This window comes from Ambystoma mexicanum, chromosome 11, assembly GCF_040938575.1.
Source record: "Ambystoma mexicanum isolate Mex_15411 chromosome 11, UKY_AmexF1_1, whole genome shotgun sequence".
Taxonomy (NCBI): Eukaryota; Metazoa; Chordata; class Amphibia; order Caudata; family Ambystomatidae; genus Ambystoma; species Ambystoma mexicanum.
In genome coordinates, this window is record NC_090934.1 from 1,231,627,876 (window position 1) to 1,231,646,897 (window position 19,022).

Here is a 19,022-nt window from a genome sequence, read left to right on the forward strand (position 1 = left end):
GATGACCCCCAATGACCAACATGAGTCTCGTGAATACTCTCGGGGGTGCATTCAGGCCTAAGGGAAGCACTCTGTACTGGAAGTACACATCTCCCGAGAACGGACGAAGGAACCTCCTGTTCAGAGTCCATACAGGAACACAGAAGTATGAGTCATTCAGATCCACTGCAGAGAACCAATCCCCTTGAGTTAGAGATGATTGAATCAGAGCAGGCGTGTTTATCATGAATTTTTCTAGAGAAAGGAAATAGTTGAGAGGAGACTGGTCCGGAACCGTTCCCAAGCTTGCCTGGTTCGTCTTCAGAATGATAAAAAGTCTGGAGTAGAAACCCTCGCCCCGTCCTAACAGGGGAATTTGTTACAGAGCTCTCATATCCAGGAGCTTCTGTACTTACTGATGTGGCATAGAAGGCCAGTTCGGTCTGAGAGGGAGAAATGAGGGAGGCAAATGGTGGGGAGCCAGTCTGTAGCCCCTGGAGCCAGCTGACCTGACCCAGGAAACCTCTAAAATGTGGACGTATCCTGCTGCAAACTTTGTGATCATGTTTCCAACTGAGATTTGTGTACCCAAACGCCACCCTAATGTTTGCTTCTGCTCCACCGAGGATCTCGCTGTACAGGACTCTCTAAAGAAGCCCCCGTTGTTAGTCCACTTCTTCTTCCTCTGAATACTAGGAGAATTATCTCTTTGACTCTGCTGAGTTTTTGACCTACAGTCCTCTCTCACAAATGATCACTGAAATGATTTAAGGTGCCTTAATTAGAATGGCTAAGGACTTTGTCATAAGGAAAGAGGTCCTATTCTTTTGAAGCTTCCCATCCATTGAGCTTTGGAATAACTCCAAACCCTCGAATAAGAGGTCCAATTTCTTGTCGTGAATGACCTGTGCAACTATTCCATCCTCTGTATGTCAGCACCAATACCATGTCCTTAAAGGCTGTATCCAAACAGGGCGTGAACCCTCCAGAAAGACCTGAGCATCAGATAGTCCAGATTTATGAACCTTCTGCTTGTCCAGAGGAAGATCACCTTGAAAATTGGCTAACTCCTACTATAGGCTTAAGTTGGCCACAGCTAACAACGCACTAACGTTGGCCTGATGCAGTTGCAAGGGGTAATGGCCAAAAACGTCGCCCTCACTATCACGACGGCTGAAAATCCTGACTTTTCTTTTTTTTAGACCCTCCTTTACACTACATAAATATGTGGGGGGGTGTATGATATAATATTAATATGGGAGGGTTGCAGGGGGTCTCTCCCTGCATGGTGTAAAGGAGGTTTAAAAAAAAAAGAACCAAAAAAAGTCGGCATTTTCGGCGAGCGTAAATACGACGGTCGCAGTGTTCGCATAGATCCCTTGCAAGGCTGAGTTGGCATAAATCGTTTTAACCAGAGAATCAAAGATTTTAACCTCCTTCTCAGGAGGATTATAGGAGGAAGTTAAAGAAGCAGCTGAGGACATGCCACCTTTGCGGAAAAATGAGGCTGCAGCCACCGCAGAGTACGAAAACATAGGGTGAGAGGCCAGATTCACCACGTTAGAGAGAATTTGTAAATAAAGTACCTCTAACTTTTTGTTTGTTAGTTCTCACTCAAAAGAGAAAGACTAGGAAAAATCATACTTACCTTGGATCCAGCAATGTTACTTTGGTGGCAGGGAGTCCGTTTTCAGTTTTGATTGCAGGAAAGTAATCAACACTGAAAAGGGGCTTCCTCTGACTGCAGCCTCATGTCACAGGTACAAGGTAAGTTATTTTGTCCTTTAAAAAAAAATGTGTGAGCTTTAAGCTCCTGCGCTGCAATTTTATGGGTGGTACATGTGGCATGAACGCGCTAGGGGGGCATGTGGGGCACATGGCAAGCGGCGTGAAGCACATGGGAATCTCGCAATGCCTCTTGTACCTCTGAATACAGCCCGTGTTCAGAGCTTCCTCAGTGTCTTGCTGCCCTGCCCAGGATGCTAATTATTGATACCACCAGTTCATATTCATGATCGAGCGCAAAAACAAGGGGCGTTGTAGTGACCAGGCGTTGTACAGCTCTCGAACGCTGCGCCACCACTACGCTACGGAGGCTAAACGAGGTAAACCAGAAAAAACACTGGAGGCAAAGAGTCGTGGGCGTAATATTAGAAGGGGTGTTTGTCTTTCATGGCACACCATTTTGTCCCACTCATTTCGCAGGGCCCCCTTTCATTTAGATGTCATGTCCCCAGCAACATTTTCAACAAAGTTGCTCTACTGCAAAGAGTAACACAGTAGCGGCTTATGTGCCCTCTTGTTCGTCGGGAAAAGGGTACCCCACTCCCAACACAGTAGTCGGACTACACTGGAGGGTGGAGGGCAAGAGGTGACCCTTGGGTCGGTATGCACGCCATGGATTTCCAGAGGTCCTTGTGCTCTGGCCACTTCACACCTGTCCATGGGGCAGCCCGGCATAGCACCCCACTTCTGGCAAGCCCCGTGTGAAGGAGGGATCCCTGGGAATGGACAGAGACCCCACGCCGCCTTGAGCCAGATATCTAATTGGCTCTGAAGGGAGTATTTGTTACACCTCCAATGTTCCCATAGTCATGCTACTGTTGCCTGGCTGCCTTTTTTATGTTGTATTTGCACAAGGGGATACTGTGTCATAAATAGGCTTTACTTAATCACATGTACCACATGGGTGCTCCCCTCACAGGCAACGCTGTAGGGAAAGAATGTTTACTGTCAGAACATTGCCACTGCTGCTTAGTAATGAGGTAATTTTCTCGATTTAATGAGATTCCGAATGGTATTGTGTGAGTTCAGAAAGAAGAGATGCTCTTTCCGGGTGCTGACATCGGCTGTGCTTTCATGTCTATAAAAATGGGCCAGGCTTACATGTCTGCAGAAGTAGGCAGGCCGATAAACATCCAAAGATGCTTCACGCCGATTCCTTCTGTTCGGTTAGATGGATTACCATCGTTCTGGCGATTTGTTTTCAGACATCTCACAAAATGGAAGGACGGCAGACGTATTGGAGTCTTACAAAAATGCCTATGGAATATCACATATGCTGTTCTTTGCATCCTTTAGCAATTCAAATATGTTGTAACACTCAAGGGGGTAAAAAAAAACACTGTGCACAATGACAAATCTAAAATATCAAAATTAAAACAAAGTCAAAGTAATCAGAAAGCCCAACAGAATTAATGTGCGCCGTGCAACGCGCCCAGAAAAGTATCAGTGAAGGGCACAGGGCACCGCGGACCAGACCTTCAGAGCCACACTGGAGACCCCAGCACCGGATGCCATACTCATAACTGCAGATAAGTTGCCCCAGCTCTGTGTAAAGCTTTAAAGGCCAGATTTTTCAGCGTGTACATCACATGGACGATGACAGAATGTAGCTAACATGTTTTAAGAATGAAACACGTGTGAAGATTCGAGGAGCAAGAACCTTCTGCATTACCAGCCCCTTCTGTGTGATGCAGTCTTGCAAGCTCCCAAGCAAGCACGAGGTAGGGGTTCAGGAGGCTCTGGGTGCCAGGGGAAGCCACCCGCTATGCTGTGCAACCCCTGGAGGATGTAAATGAGGGATCCCCCACGCCTGTCTCCCCTCCCCAGCCAGTGCTCAGCCACGCTAACCCCATAGGCCTGACACCCAGTGGCGTACCGAGCGGGAAGGTGGCAAGCTGCCCACCAGTGGTTCTTTTGAGAGCCAGACCGGGACATTTCTCAGAGGGGCACCTCTCCCGTGCCGCACCTCAGTGAAGGTGCCCAACGGGAATGGTGTCCTGCGTGAGAAGCACTTCCTGCTCAGCAGCGCTCATTGTCCTTTCATAGCGGGAGAGGTTTCCCGCTGCCAGGACAATGTCCCAAGAAGCTCTGGGCAGCAGGGGTCGTCTCAGGTCGTCCTTTGTCAACATTACAATGTGAGCCACTGATGGGGGGGCATTAGCAGGTGCCTTTGTCCCTTTAGAAATGTGAATGGAAGGGACTGATCAGAAGTAAGAAGGGGGCATAATCTTGCACGCTTTATGAAATAATGACTATGGCTTTTAAACCGAAGGAGGATTTGTTAGGCTCACATGAATATGCATGATGCTATTGTGACTTTGCATGCAGGATGGGGAGAATAAAACTAAAGCCATACTCTTAGTGGGGCCATCCCCTACTTTGTTCCCCCCACCACAGACCCAGAGGCAATAAGTACTCTCAAAATAATAAACCACAGTGATAATTTATACTTTTTGGAAACAACAGATTACATTTATTAGAGTCAGAAAACAAAATGGGGGTTGTCCCAGCCTCCTTTAGCACAATGTCCTGCAGCACCTTTAAGGGATCTGGTCGGCCCAGATAAACGCACCTTCCCCCTCCCTCAGGAGAGGCGTTGTCTACCTCGGGGGTGAGGGGCAAAGGGGTGGCCCGCTATGCAGGCTGTCCCTCTATCGTCCCCTCTGGGGGCTGGTCATCTCCTTATTGCACAACATATTTCTATGACAATGTATATAGTGTATAGTTAGTTTACTATGAAAGGCTAGTTTATTATATAATGTGGTTTGCTTTCAAGGCATTGCCATAAAGTATTATTTAAGCATTTGTATTGCAAAGGAAAACCTTAATAAATATCTATATCAACTAACCCTGGAACGATGTGTTCAGTTACTTAAATTGTCCACATCCTGGTTTCACCATTTAACCAAAGTGTGTGCTCTTGGGCAAATCCTTTAATCTCACTGTGTCTTATCTCCAGCTCTTAAATTATTCTGATTCACTTCATAGCTTATGCTAATAAATCGTGCTATTATAACAAAAAGCCTAATGACTATAGAGTTACTCCATATATAATAATAGTGCAATTTAGTATTTTACACCATACCGTTATTTGCCACTTGGTTTACTTATGGCAACTGATTCTAAAGTCAATTCCATGGTGCTTCCTATCAAAGACGGGTTTGCATGTATTTTGCCCGAGAGCGCCAGGACATTGCTCTAATAGATGTGTTTCCTGCATCTGTAATGATCCTGCAGTTTTATTTTTGTTTGTTATGTGTTAAAATGCCATCTGCCACTAATGTTACCCAAAAAGTAGATTGGGGCAGGGGTGGGCGTTTTTGGGGTGTGAATGAGACCATATGGAATTGCGCACACTACATTTGGGGGAGGAATAGCAGGATTTTCTTTTTTGTGGCTCGCCCCCCACCCTCCCTCGCTCTCGCAATGCTGGATACTTCCCTGCTGACAAAGACAATTCAGACAGCAAAACTCATGTGTCCTCGAATAGAGGGCCTGAGAGTTGGGGCCACAAACTATGCTGTTGTCATGATGCAGGTCAAGACTAAGAAGTCCGTAAGACAGTCAGTGTGACCACTGCTGGCAGACCAGTGGCTGGTCTGCAAACCACAGGTATGCGTTGCAGGAGAAAACAGTCATGGTTATTATATCAGGCCCAGGCAGATGCCATGACAATTCCACCTGATCCCAAGATGGCAGAGGGCATTTGCCACAGGCCGTTGGCTGGGGATTAGGAAGGTAATAAGAATGACTGTAGCCTGACAATTGACCCATGACAAGCCTGCGGACATCTACCATCCTGTGGCACGGCAGTTGCAGCGTTCTGTGAGGAGCTGCCCACCTTTCCAGGAGGGCTATTCAAAGTCATTCGGTCTAAAGTAAAGAAGCGTGCTGTAGCGCTGAAGACACCCCCCTCCCCCACTGTGATTGTGAGGGACTGTGTGAATACAGCTTCAGAGTGATACAGCCCTGATTTTGAACGTTGTTCGTTTAGGGAAACCTGGACTGAGGACATTTGATCCAGCATTGATTATAGGAGAAGGCAAACCTTCTCACTTGTATTGTGTTTCACCTATAGAATTGCACTGTTGTGGTTAACTACACCACGTCTGTGCTTTTGTTTCTCCCACTAGTTTCCCTAATCCTTTTTCAAACCCCAGTGATTTCCATGACTAATACAAGGCTAAAACCAGACTACCTGTGTCTATAATTGGCCCTTGCTAAGCTGTGACACCACTTTGAAGTGTGAAACGCTCAGGGTCATGACCCCGTCAGTTGGAAACAGGGACCCCACTGGACCTGGGGTAGACAATGTACCAGGGGGTACACCAGAGCTCATCCTACCCCTGAGGTGGAGTGAGGGAGGTTGGGGGGGCAGTCCCGACTGCCACCTGATTGTGCATTTGGCTAGTAATGCAGTCCCTCCCACAATATCGGTCAGCCTGAATCTGCCTTTTCACAACTTCAGGCATGTCATTTCAACAAAATGACATGGGTAGCGGAAGTGAAATCACATGACCCTGGACCTCCCCGGTGACATCACAGGGAGTGATGTCATTTGACCAAGCCCCAAGCGACATCACAGGAAGTGAAGCAATTTGACCCCGCCCCAAGTGACATCACAGGAAGGTAAACCGGAACAGCCAACCCAGCTCTTTAAGATGAAGTAGCAATACTTTGAGATGGATGGGGATGCAGAAGATACTCAAACGTCAATGATCAAAACGACATAGGAAGTTGGCAAAGTTGACTGTTTTAATGTCAATTTTCAGGGAGTAAAACAGATATCATTGGATGTCTCATAGCACGATCTCCACGAAATTCATAAAAAAAATCATCTTTATAGCAAAAACTCATCATTGCTGACGTTCACCTACATATTTGCTAACATCATTCTACGTGGCGAACTACGAAAACCTAGTGGCAAATGTGATAGGCTTAGAGGGTACATCTAGGTATACATTCCATACTAGTCTAAGAAAGTGATAGGGTCTCTAATATCAGGTGGGGCAACTAAGCCCTCCCCTCAAACAGGTCACTATGAACGTCACTAAATACACAACGTCCCATTGGTTACACAAACTATAGGGCCCTTAACTACGCGGCCCCCTATAATTGGCTGGCACTCTTACATCCGTCAGTACTTTTCCACCCATAATAGCAGCATGCAGGCTGGACTTCCAGGTGCTGGCTGGTTGGTCATAACCATTGCTTCCCACCAATTAGCATATCATCTATCATCACCTCAGTGGTCTGCAAGTCAATTAAGTCTTTGAACTTGGCCTTGGAAATGTTCCTTGCTCTGGAGAATATGAGGGAGTGGAGGCACGATCTGTCTCCTTGCATAGGTGTGGTTCATCATGTTTGTCTAGCTTCAGCCCTCCACGTGACTGAAGACCACAAACTTGAGCTCTGGTGCATTTAAAATACTATTATTTAATGAACCTAAGATGTCTTCCTTTTATTCGTGCATGTCTTCTGAACCGGAGTTTCATTCTTTCACACGATTGTAACTATTGTCAGATCCTACCAGTCTAACACAACCTTGGCTTCTTGGGGCTGGTCCAGCCTCGCCTTCCTGAGATTCACTTCTGTAATTCAATTGCTTTTCTCAACTGCGACACACTGGAAAAGGCCTTCCTTACTTGGTCCAGCTCTGCTATAATATATAGTGAAATAATCCATACTTTACTTACTCCTATATATATTTACGTTAATGGACACTGATCCTTTGCTACATCGTCTTGGGGCATCTTTTGAAAGGATCCCATCCTTATATTGGATGTTGCTGCATTTCTCGTACTTGTGGATTGAAAACTAGGCTCAACCGCTGGCAATAAGACCTCCCCATCCAACATCTGTTTGCAGCTCAGTGTAAAATTGTGAACTGAAAACATGATTAAAAAAAAAGAGCATCCACCACAAACGTGTAAGGTTGGCACATTTTCAATGAAATCCCACATTGTTAGGGTCCATTCATACTTATGCCGGCCCTACTGATACTTTCAAGTAATGTCCCAGTTGTACACATGCAACCTAAATGGCTAATAATTACCTGCTATCGATTGTGTAATTTTGATCAATGTTATTTGGGGATCTTGAAAAAAGCTACTTGTGCAGTGCTTCCGCCTGCCCGTCTGGATGCTGCAATTTGTGGGTGGGAGTAAATGCTTTCTTTAGAGTGTTGGAAGCCTGTTCTTGCTGCTCACCTCACGTAAATGTAGCTTTTTTCCTCCATAGCATATTGATGGATTGCACTATTTCAGACGGGATCTTAATAAATCTTCTGCAGAAGCTTGAGAAGCCTAAGAACCTCAGACGCACAGAAGCCGGGCCGGGTCAATTAGTTACTGCTTTCACCTTTGTTTCATCCATGGGTATTCCTTCTACTGATGTTCAAAATCTTTATATTAGAAAGCGTCTGCTCAGGAATTTGTTATGAAATGTGGCTTTTTATGGTTGCTAAAGATTTTATGATATGATGATTGATGTTTTTCCTTTTTTATTTGAAGTGTTATTTCTGGCATCTGTATTGTTATGTATTTTATCTGATAGTTGCGCCTTTTTTACGTAACGTTTTGTACATTTCCGAAATAAACATTATGATGATGACATTCAAAGTCCCATTAAGTCCAATACTGATGGTTAAAATTTAAAAAGTTCAAATTTTACAGTTCGATTGTTCTGTCTGAGCCTGCTCGATGCCTCTCATGCATGTATACAATGTGTTTCAACAGGTGGTGGCCACATTCCAAATAAATGCAATGGAAGGTGTCTAACAAATCCCCCCAAAATATAATGTATGAGGTGTTGAATTGTGGCTCGGGGCATCGCATAAGCCAAAAGGTTCAACTGGATACTCGAAATGCCCATATCTTGTGTTGAAGGCCTTTTTTGCTCATCCCAACTTCTGATGCTCACAAGCCTAAACGCCCCTCTCAAGTCATATGATAATGATATATTATGATTGGTTATTTATAACGTGCTTAATAGAGGTTTCTAAGCGCAGATCCGGGGATCGAACCTGTGTCGCTCTGTGTCTTTTTGCACGTTGCCCCTGAACAATCCTCCCGATCCAAGTCTATTTTCGGAAATTACTAGGCAGTCCATAATTGATACATTAGAAGCGATATTAGGGCCACCAGATATCTGTTTCTTATTGTAATGACATTATATCAGTGAGTATCCACACTGGGACTCATTTCACCCCCTGCCTTGGGAACATAGAACAACAGAGCTCCTGCTAGTGATGGAAGGTGGTATATGGGGGTTCCTGCTGAACCCTACCTGATCTTCTCTCACAGCCCACACAACTCCTAGCCCGAATTTCTAATCAAAGACGTTCTCCACTGGTATCCCCTTCCCAAATGTGATACAGTACCATGAATGACGATGTCCTTCCGGTCGGCCATCATGGGAGAAGTCATCATAGTAGAACAAGGTACACAGCACTCCAATGGACTTAAGAAAGTTTAAATTGCATAGAGGGATCTGCCTGCATGGCACATTCATGTCCTCAAGTCCCATCGCTCTATTCAATTTTCATCATTTGTACTAATAAGTGCAAAAAAACGTGTTATTAGGTGGGATTGCATTATGATATGATATGTTATTTATAGCACTTAATACCCAGAGATTTCTGGGTATCGCGGACCCAGGGATCTAACCTATGTTGCTCCGTGTCGTCTTGTTTCCAAGGCAAGCAGGTTGCCCCTCAGATATCCTCCCAAGACCTTTGTCCAACAAAAAAGTGTAAATGACGGCCGAGATTTACGCTTAAGGGATGCATTTTTTAAACTGAATTCTTATGGAATCCGCCTGCGTTTTTAGCAGATGCCTAGAAAATGTCATGCTGGTATAATACCAATCGTTTTTTTGCAGGTGTAGCAGGAATGCAGTGTGGAAGCGGCAACCCCCGTTCCGTACCAGCACTCAACCTGCAAATATAGCAAAGGACCCCAGAGTGCAAAAAGTAGTATTCAAATTGGCAGAACCCTTTTATGTTAGTTTTTAACACCTATTTTTGCACTGCTGGGGCTCGAAAATTAGTTCCAATTTAGGCAGGAACTCAGCAAGTGTGGCAAACTCATCATGTATGAGGACTCACTCCCTGAACTCCGAGCCGTGCTCCCAAAGATTAACAGGGGCCCAGCATGGACCACAGAACAGAGCCTGGAAATACTCGGGCCTGTGAGCACAAAGAGAAACAGCACGGCCCATACACACCTCTATCATGAAATCCACCTTTAGAAAACAAGGAACACTGCTTTAATGCAGGAAGAACAATCCCCCTCAATTTGGCATAAATCCCTGCTGGGATAGGCCCTTCTAGTTGTCAGTCAGCCCGAGCCCCGCAACCCCACGTGTCACAAAACATGTGGATTACATGTGACACTTTTTCAATCACCAAATAAAGGTGATCACTAAAAAAATGCACACTGACACAGCTTCACACCAACCAGAAAATCCTCCCTGTCTGAGCCACAAATCACAAGGCTAAACCAGTACAGGCCTTAATATGGAGCAAATTCGAGTACTAACACGCCTTCTACTGGGCTTTTGAAGCTTTTCCTCAGACATCTGCAAGTGGTGCAGAAGAGAGACCCCAGATTCCTTTTTGGACTTAAAATAATACGGCCATGTTTCTCCACCTTCAAAAACAGTGTCCATAGAGAAGCACATCTGACTCAAAACACCCTGCAACCTCCAAAAACTCTTCTGGAATAAATGCCACTGCGCTTCAGTCCGGCCTACACTGTTCTCCAGAGAGTTAATCATTTAACAGCTACATCATTGGGAGGAGAGAACAGCAGGTGGCTAAGCCAAACAGTTCAAACCCCAAAAAGCTTTTAAGAGAAGGTAGAAGAATCCTATTGGGGGTTTTAGTTCAGAGACTGGCAGTAGCTAGGAAGCACTAAGAGGGAGCAACTGGAATGGCCTGTTGAGTCTCACAACCCAGACCTTGGTGGGGGCTCCGAGATCACCAGCATTGGAGAACAGGAGAAAGAGAGGTGTAACCCCCCCCCCCCCTCCCCACCCACCGCTACATCTAGAGCCTGGTAGGCACCGAGAGCTCAAAGAAGCAGTAGAAAAGGCTTGTAGTGGTCTCAAGCCACCTTGTTTGGGGGGTTAAAATGACAACAGCCGAAAAGGACCCTCGGGGGGGGGGGTTGGGTGGGAGAATCCTACACAAAGCATCACCTGGGGCATGATGGAGAATCATAACCTCTTGCACTGGTAGGTGATCGACATCTAGAGCCCCAAGGAAAAGGGGCAAACTCTAGTGGTCTTGCCCCAGTATAAGAGTGTCAGAAACTGAAGCCCAGACTCCAGGATGATGACGTGCCGAGAGGAATCGAGTTCCACCCACAAGAAAGAAGCTTGCTAGGGCACTTTAAACTCCATGAGGATGTGAGTAACTATTGAGTACTGCCAGGCTGAGGAAACCCTGGTACCTTGCTAATTTGGGAGACGGATACTGGACTGTGGGCATTGGGTCCTTTGGATTAGGCATGTGAATCCGATTGATTTCATCCTCCATCCTGGCACAGCTACTACAAAAGCTTGCCCTTCATTATCCGTGTCTCAGGAGGATAGCTCAGGGGCAACATGCTCGCCTTGGTAGCAAGATGACAAGAGCACCACAGGTTCGATCCCCAGGTCCTCGCTTACGTTATAAATAACCCATCATATCATTCTTAAGTTAAGAATATGTCTAGCTAGGTGGCTATGTGGACATTACTTAAAATCCTCCCTGTAAGAACAATAAAGCTGTTTTTGTATCTCAGGTGTTCTGTGCGATTCCCCCTGTGATCATACATACATACATACATAGATGCATGCATGCACCATTCCAAGGTTGTGTGCAGGAGACATTAATCAATGTAAGCTCACACTCACCATTACCCAATATCAGTTTTCTCCCTGAACCCACAGTCATTATTTCCATCTTGTCTTGATTCGACTTCAGTCAGTTAGTCTCCATCCATTGGTTTAATTCGCTCAGACAGCTTGTCAGGCTTTGAGCATCAGAACTGTGTGCCATCAGCCGACTGGAAGACACTGGGACATTTGGAAGTGTGAATGCAGAAACTTGGGATTGTCTTCAACTCTTCCCTTTTCCTGCTAATTTCATGGATCTCCCAGCAGCATTCCAAGAGAGTCTGTGTGCTGGTAAGGCAGTGAAAATTCATTTGTACCTCCGACAGTCGATGTGTTGTTATAGTTGGTAGCACATGTGTGTGAGAGCTCTTCTGGTTTTCAAGAAGGCCTAATCATGATTTCACCTACCGCCAGTAGGGAAACTGGGCCCCTTGCAGCTTTGTTCCTTTGAGTGCAGAGCGAGCGGTGCACTATTAGGAGTGGGCTTTATTCTGCTGGCTAGCACGTTTGGTTGGCACTGCAAACAACATGGAATGTCTCAATACAAGGTTTTCATCAGCTGCAGAGTGAGTTGCATACGATTCTGAGGCGTTTCTATAGGGTCTTCTTAGGTGCTCAACCCCTCACAATAGTTTTCTTCCCATTTCTGAGTCGTGTTGCCCTAAAGGGGTATACAGTGATTTTAACGAAACCAGTATAACAAATCACTTTCCAAATGTGGATCTTGAGTCAAAGAGGCTGGAAAAGCTAGAGAGAAGGCTTGCCTTGCCTACAAGAACCTAGTTATTCCTGACTGGCTAGTCCCTGCCACTTTGCCTAGTATTCCTGCTTTCTTCTCTCTTTCCATCTACTCTATGCCACTTTCCCTTGTTCTCCCAATAGATTCTGTTTGGTTCCTGGACTCTAGTATTGCATCTTCCCTCCTCGTTGCTCTTGATGTTACCTCCTCGTTCCGCTCTTTTTCTCTGCCAGTCTCATCATCTTTCTCTAGGTCCCCAGTTCCCCCCAGAGTGTGACCTCTTCTTCTACAATCTACCCACCTCACCCAATTATCACCTCCTCCTCCTTCGGTTATCACATACTCCACCAAGTCTTAGTCCTCAAACTGCCTCTTACCCATTCCTTCTCATCCTCCACTTCTAACCTCTTCCACCAGGTGTTAGATCCTCCACCAAATCTTATCCCACCAACCACTTCTTATTTGCAACTCCGCTTTCTCCAGATCTAACATACTGCTGAAGATGTCACCCCTCAATCAAGTCTTATTCCTGTCACAGATGGTCTCAAGAAGAAACCAACTCTCAAAGACCATTCGCTGGTTCTTATTGTTTACTTTTTATTGGGATCTCACTAAGGGCCATCATTCTCTCTCCCATCTTCCGTGGGCTTGGATCTCCCTAGCACAGGTGTCGCTAATTCCCAAGATGTTCACTAGAGATTGGTAACCCTACTATCTAAAAGTCTGGTTGTCTAAGCTTGATTGAAGGCAACTAACGTAGCTCTCTCTCCCTCAGGATTCAATCTTGGTGGATCCCATAAGGAATTCCCACAATAAGGATATTATCGATTAGCAATGCCTTCCAATTATCCAGGTCTCACTTGGCCCTTGTATTTCATGCTCTCCTGTTCCTTAGTTAAAGTGATTTGAGAGCTTGTTGGGAACTGTGGGTCTTGCGCTAGTGTGTGTGTTGTTTTCCTCTTTGTGTTGCCCGCCGCCTGTCAGGTGGAAACCAGAGGGACAAAGCTCCAAACGTCCCAGTGTTTGTAAAGGTTGTTCTGGTTGATTGAGATCCAATATCCAATATCTGTAAATGGGTGCTGGACAGTGGTTCCTTAGTATCCAATGAGTATCAATTACCACATACGTTAGGTGTTTGCAGCACTTGCTGATTCCTTTTTCCTTCAACAAAATTTCTTTCCAAACATGGGATGTCACTCTTGTGACAAGCATATTCTTTGCTTAATCTTTACATGTGTTACGGAGTATGTGATATACTTCTATTCCATTAGTGTCGACACATGTTTCAACCTATGAGGTCTTTTTCAAGGCTGTATATTAGTGACATGAGTGAAAATGTGCAAAGTGAGTGGTGATAGAGAAACATTCATTGTTATTGTCAGTCAGTTTTAGTCATATTCATGTAATTTATATTGTACAAGGGGTTAATCATAGAATGATGTGAGGAAAAATATATTTGGGGAGGTAAAGGAGAGAGAAAAACATTTCTTTAGTTCCATTGTCTGTTTTTTATATAGAAATTACATAAACTCATGATATTGGTTGTGTGAGGCGTACCAATTGCAAGGTAGAGTGTTCCCAGATGGTTGGAAGTGCATCTCCTATAGTCAGCAAAGGTTGAGGGTGGTGCCTACGTGCAGAGACATTGTTGCCATTAGGAAATCTCCTATGCATGTCCGATTGCTAAAACCACCACAGTTAGCTTAGGTTTATTGATCCCTCCATTAGGTGTGAATCACATGAATTTGTAGTTTGGGGGCAAAGGAGCCTAATAAACCATCAATCATTATTAATTCATTGTGTTAGTTGGTTATCTAAAGAGTGGGTGTGCCCACTGGTTCAGTGATTAACCTATATCCAACAATAAATAGTTAAACTGTGAGGAAGGTCCTACATGGTGTTTGTGGGGTTCCATAGTGCGTTGATTCATTTATCCTGTGCTGAGGCCTTTGTGTCAGCCGCTCGAGTGAATTAGTGTCGCTTATAGTGCTCAATCACTTTGTTAATGGTGCTTATATGCAGCCGAAGTGGGCCCATTTGTGGTGCCCCCCTGGTTGGGTGTTGCCTTGGTCAATATAGCATGCATGCCCTGTTGGGCCTGAACGTAGACGCAGGTTATGGAATTTCATTCGTGGTATGGTACGAAACTGCTTTCAGGACAATGTTTTCCAAATGGCTGCTGGAACTCAGCGCTGTGATCCTCGGAAATTGCGTGCATGCATTGTGTCCATTTATTTTAAACACTTCCATGGTACCGTTGCATCAAAACCCCCAAGTTGTGTAGTTAACCAGAGTTCCGTGCCTGTTGATTAGCCTAATGCGTATCGCCGTCTTGGTGCCCAGTTACAAGTGCGTAATTATTTTACACTTCCGTGGTACCAAACCCCCAAGTTGCGCAGTAATCCAGAGTTCTGTGCCTGTAGCTATGCCTAATGTGGATCACCATCTTGGTGCTCAGTTACAAGTGTGTATAGCCGTGAGCGCGAGGTGTGCTGTTTACAAAAGGGGGGCGGTTTTGTCACTGGTTGCTACAATTATGCACAGTACAATTTGGTAGCAGTATGTATCATATGATGATCAATAAATTGTGTGCATAAGGTGGTTAGGTTACACTAATTGTTACACTATCCCTACACATGTCCAGTATGTTCTACTTCAGATCTCTAGGGGAGATATCATATTTATTTCTGACACACTCAGTGGAGCCAAGAAACCTGAAAGATGCTTCCTATCTTGGGGAGATGTACCCTGCAGTCCAGAAGAGAAACCAATCACACCTGGACCACTGGAAGAGGCTACGGTGAACTGTCGTGATCAGCATGGGAAAAGCTCAGGTGCATCCAGATCGCAGTTGCTGATCTAGACCTGTCTGGGCTTGCGGCATGCACACATAAGGGATATTTCCATGAAGGTTAACAGGACCTGCACCTGGATAATGCACTCTCATCTCCCTGATATACTAATCAATCCTTTTATTTCCAAGGCTCTCCCACATACAAATACTTTATGGGCAAAACCCTTATTTTCAAGGATCAACCTTCATGAAGCCTCGTCCTCTACATCACTGACTAGAACTGGATTGTTTTCAGGGTTAGAAGGGCCAAGAAAACTCACCTGCTCCATTTGGAAAATTGGCCATATATCTGCACAGCCACCCTTCCTCCCTCTAACATTTCCTCAGCAGTGCTATTAATGATTAGCTGGACCTTTAAGAATATCTGCACCCAGATGCCTTAGGGTTAAGTGCGCCCTACAAGTGCCTAAATAAATAATCTCCTACTGGTATAAGCGCTTTACAAACCAACATCAATGAATTAAAAAAAATTATATTAGGTGTTCTGATTTAACCCTTTCTTCTCGGGTCCTCTTAGTAAGCATCCATCAAAATGATATAAAACATCAATTTACAGGTTTTTTTTGTCTTAAATCATGCTTCGGCAACGTTGAAGATGCAACGCTGTCGGTGGAGATCAGAAGCGTGAGGTCCATACGGTTAGCTGGGCAGATAACATATTTTGAGACGAGGGAGTAGACCAGGCAGTGGGATGAGACACAAAGTGGGGGGTAAAGGACAAGAAGAGAGCATATTGTTGGGATATGTCAAAATGTGGAGTAGGTTACGATGGTATAATGGCAGGCGTAGGAGAAAAAAGGATAATGCGACAGAAATAAAGGTTTGGCATATGGAAGCCTCACTGAATGAATGTCATTATTCAATTTACCTCCATTAGTTTCACAGGAAATCATCCAAAACAATGCACTGGGGCTCTGTAAGCAACTAGGGCACTGGTAGTGAGGGATATGGGGCACTGGAGGCAACTAGGGAACAAGGAGTGAGGGTGGCTGGGATACTTACATGGGGAAATGATCACTGTAAATACAAGCAGCAGCAGGAATGCTGACCGAGCCACACCTAACATTGGCAATACAGGTGACTCTGTGCACTTGCACCTGGAACACTGGCACTGATGGTGACTGGGAATAAGGACTCTACCGGATAGGCAACCCTGGGCGCTAATAGCATTACTACCCACTCCGGAAACTACCGGCAAAGCTGAACTTGCACTGATGGTGACTTTATTTGTTTATTTATTTAACATTTGTTTGGCACCTACACAACAAAATGGTGTTTCCAGTCGCCACAAGGCAAAGTGGTGAGGGAGCAAGGGGGTTAAATAACAGTGGCAATAACAGTAAATATACAATCCTGGTCCTACTAGCCCTTGTGACATTCGGACGTGCAAGTGCAGTGAAGGGAAGTGCTGGAGATAGGGAAGGGAGAGGAGGTGGAGGGGGCAAGGTATGGGCAAGAGCTAGTTTCTGCCCTCGAGGGAAGTGCCATGGGGTGCCAAGGGACAAAGGCACTGGCTCTGGGGACGCTGGTACCGATGGCGACTTGGGGAGCTGGCTCTGCAGATATTGGTGTTGATGTTGAACGGTTTGCTGACTCCAAAGGTGACAGGCAGTGGTGATGGACACAGTGGCAATGAGGGTAACTGGGAAGAGTGGCATTCATAGCATCTGGGAGCACTGATACCGGGGGCATGTGTACTGTTAGTGACTGGGGCCAGGATGCCAGTGGTACTTATAGTGATCTCGGCTGTGGGGTTGCTGGCGCTGATAGAGACAGGAAACTCTAAACACTGGCACGGATGGTGACTTGAGGCACTGGGGACACTAGCACTGATTGTGACATAGGACACTGGCACTACACACATTGGCAAACATAACTGAAATCCTTAACCAATGGCACTGATCATGTTTCTGGTACTATGCTAGTGACACTGGGCAATTAGGGACACTGGTAGTGATAGGAGTTAGGAAGGTAGGCAATGGGGCATTAACAGAGCTAAGCATTTGGGACAATGGCCGCATTCACATTAATAGTGGCTGAAGCAGTGGGTACCCTCTGAATGGCTATGGCAGCGGTTATATTGGCACTGATAAAGGCACTGGTAATGACCGAAGTACTGGTATCCTGGTGCTGTTATTGACTCATGGCAGCGAGGAGATGGCATCCTCCAGGTGGTTAAGGCAAAAAAAATGTGTAAACAAAGAATGATATTCTGGGTGTAACCTAATGGCTTGGCCGATGCTTGTTTAAATCAGCTAATGTTCCTGCTGGCTGACCTATGTACATTGCACTGACAGTGTGATAAACGAGGCAGGGAAGGCTACACTGCTCCATGTTTTACTACAGTGTAGCATTTCCTGCTCTCTAAATTACATTCTGTAACTGTTCAAACAGACCAGCAGGCAGGAGCAAGAGAGTCACATTAAGCAAATAGTCTATGGATTACACCGTGTAATTTGGATTCATCTTTCCATATCATAAGGCATGCAGGAAAAGGATATTTACATTCGTGTTTTTGATAGTATACACAAAATTCCCACTGGATGTCTGGTGTGTTTTGCAATTGTTAGCTAAACGTCATTAGCATAGGTGGGATGTGTTTTCAGACAGTGCTGGGGTGACCTAATGACGAAGGAAGACCTAAGGCACAGACGATTACTATTATGGTATATTTGTAAAAGAGTGCTCTACATATAGAATTGCATAGTGCTAGGGGTACGATTGGTCCTGGGTGAACTTATTTGGCTGGTCAACCGAACCAACAGAATTTCAAGTTGAGTGATTTGAAAACACTCGAGAATGTGTGCAATTTCGTTCAAAGTCCACTAAGGAATATGTGTTACATATCCTTTCTATAGGTATATCATAGCTGCAGCCCAACACGTGCAAAAAAACAAAAGAAATTCACCATTTGGGGAAAGCTACGCAAGCATAACTCGCACTCCCACCATGGCCTGCCCATGGCGACACACTTGACATCCAAGATGGCCATCCGAATGTCATAATGAATGACATCACCGATCTTTAGACAGCCTGACCGAACGTGCCAACCATGAGTTCTGTTTGGGTTACGGCAGCCAACATAAGCAGGGTGACCGGTGAGCCTCTCATAAACAAGTACTTGTTTCACAAAATGTACTTAGCCTAAGAGGAATGTCTACTGAAGTTCTGTGGAGAACTCACCAATCTTGAAATGCGTCACCATAGACCCGTAGCAACAGCATGCGGCATAGGAGGAGAGCATGCCTCATGGGATATACTCAGACAATCAAATGATAGGTGGAGACCGATCAGAACTCTCAGAAGGTTAAGCTTGGTGTCAAGGGCTACTTACCCATCAAGCACTGAGCACATGTGTGGATACAGAGAGTGGGCCTAGGGCACTGGTGTATGCAAATTTACTGACGATTCAGGTAACATTTGTTAAAGGGGAAACAAATAGAACTTTCATAGAACTTTCGGCTAGCATTGTAACTGGTTTAGTTGCTTTTTAAGTATATTTAAGTATTTTTTAAATCTTGATTGCAAGCAGACTTTTATGATTGCTGCAACTACAATTTTTAAATCGTTTTGTTCTGTGCCTAAATTACCGTTATACTGCAAAATTCAATTGGAAATAGACACTACAAGATTAGTATTGTTGGTGCTTTTATACGACATTTTAACATTATAAAGTGTGAGAAGTGCACAGCGGTCCATTGGGCTGTTTACTTTGTGTCACTAATCATTAGATCAAGCACGGGTAGAGGAACTTCATTTCCCATTGTTCCCTGCTCCTGACGC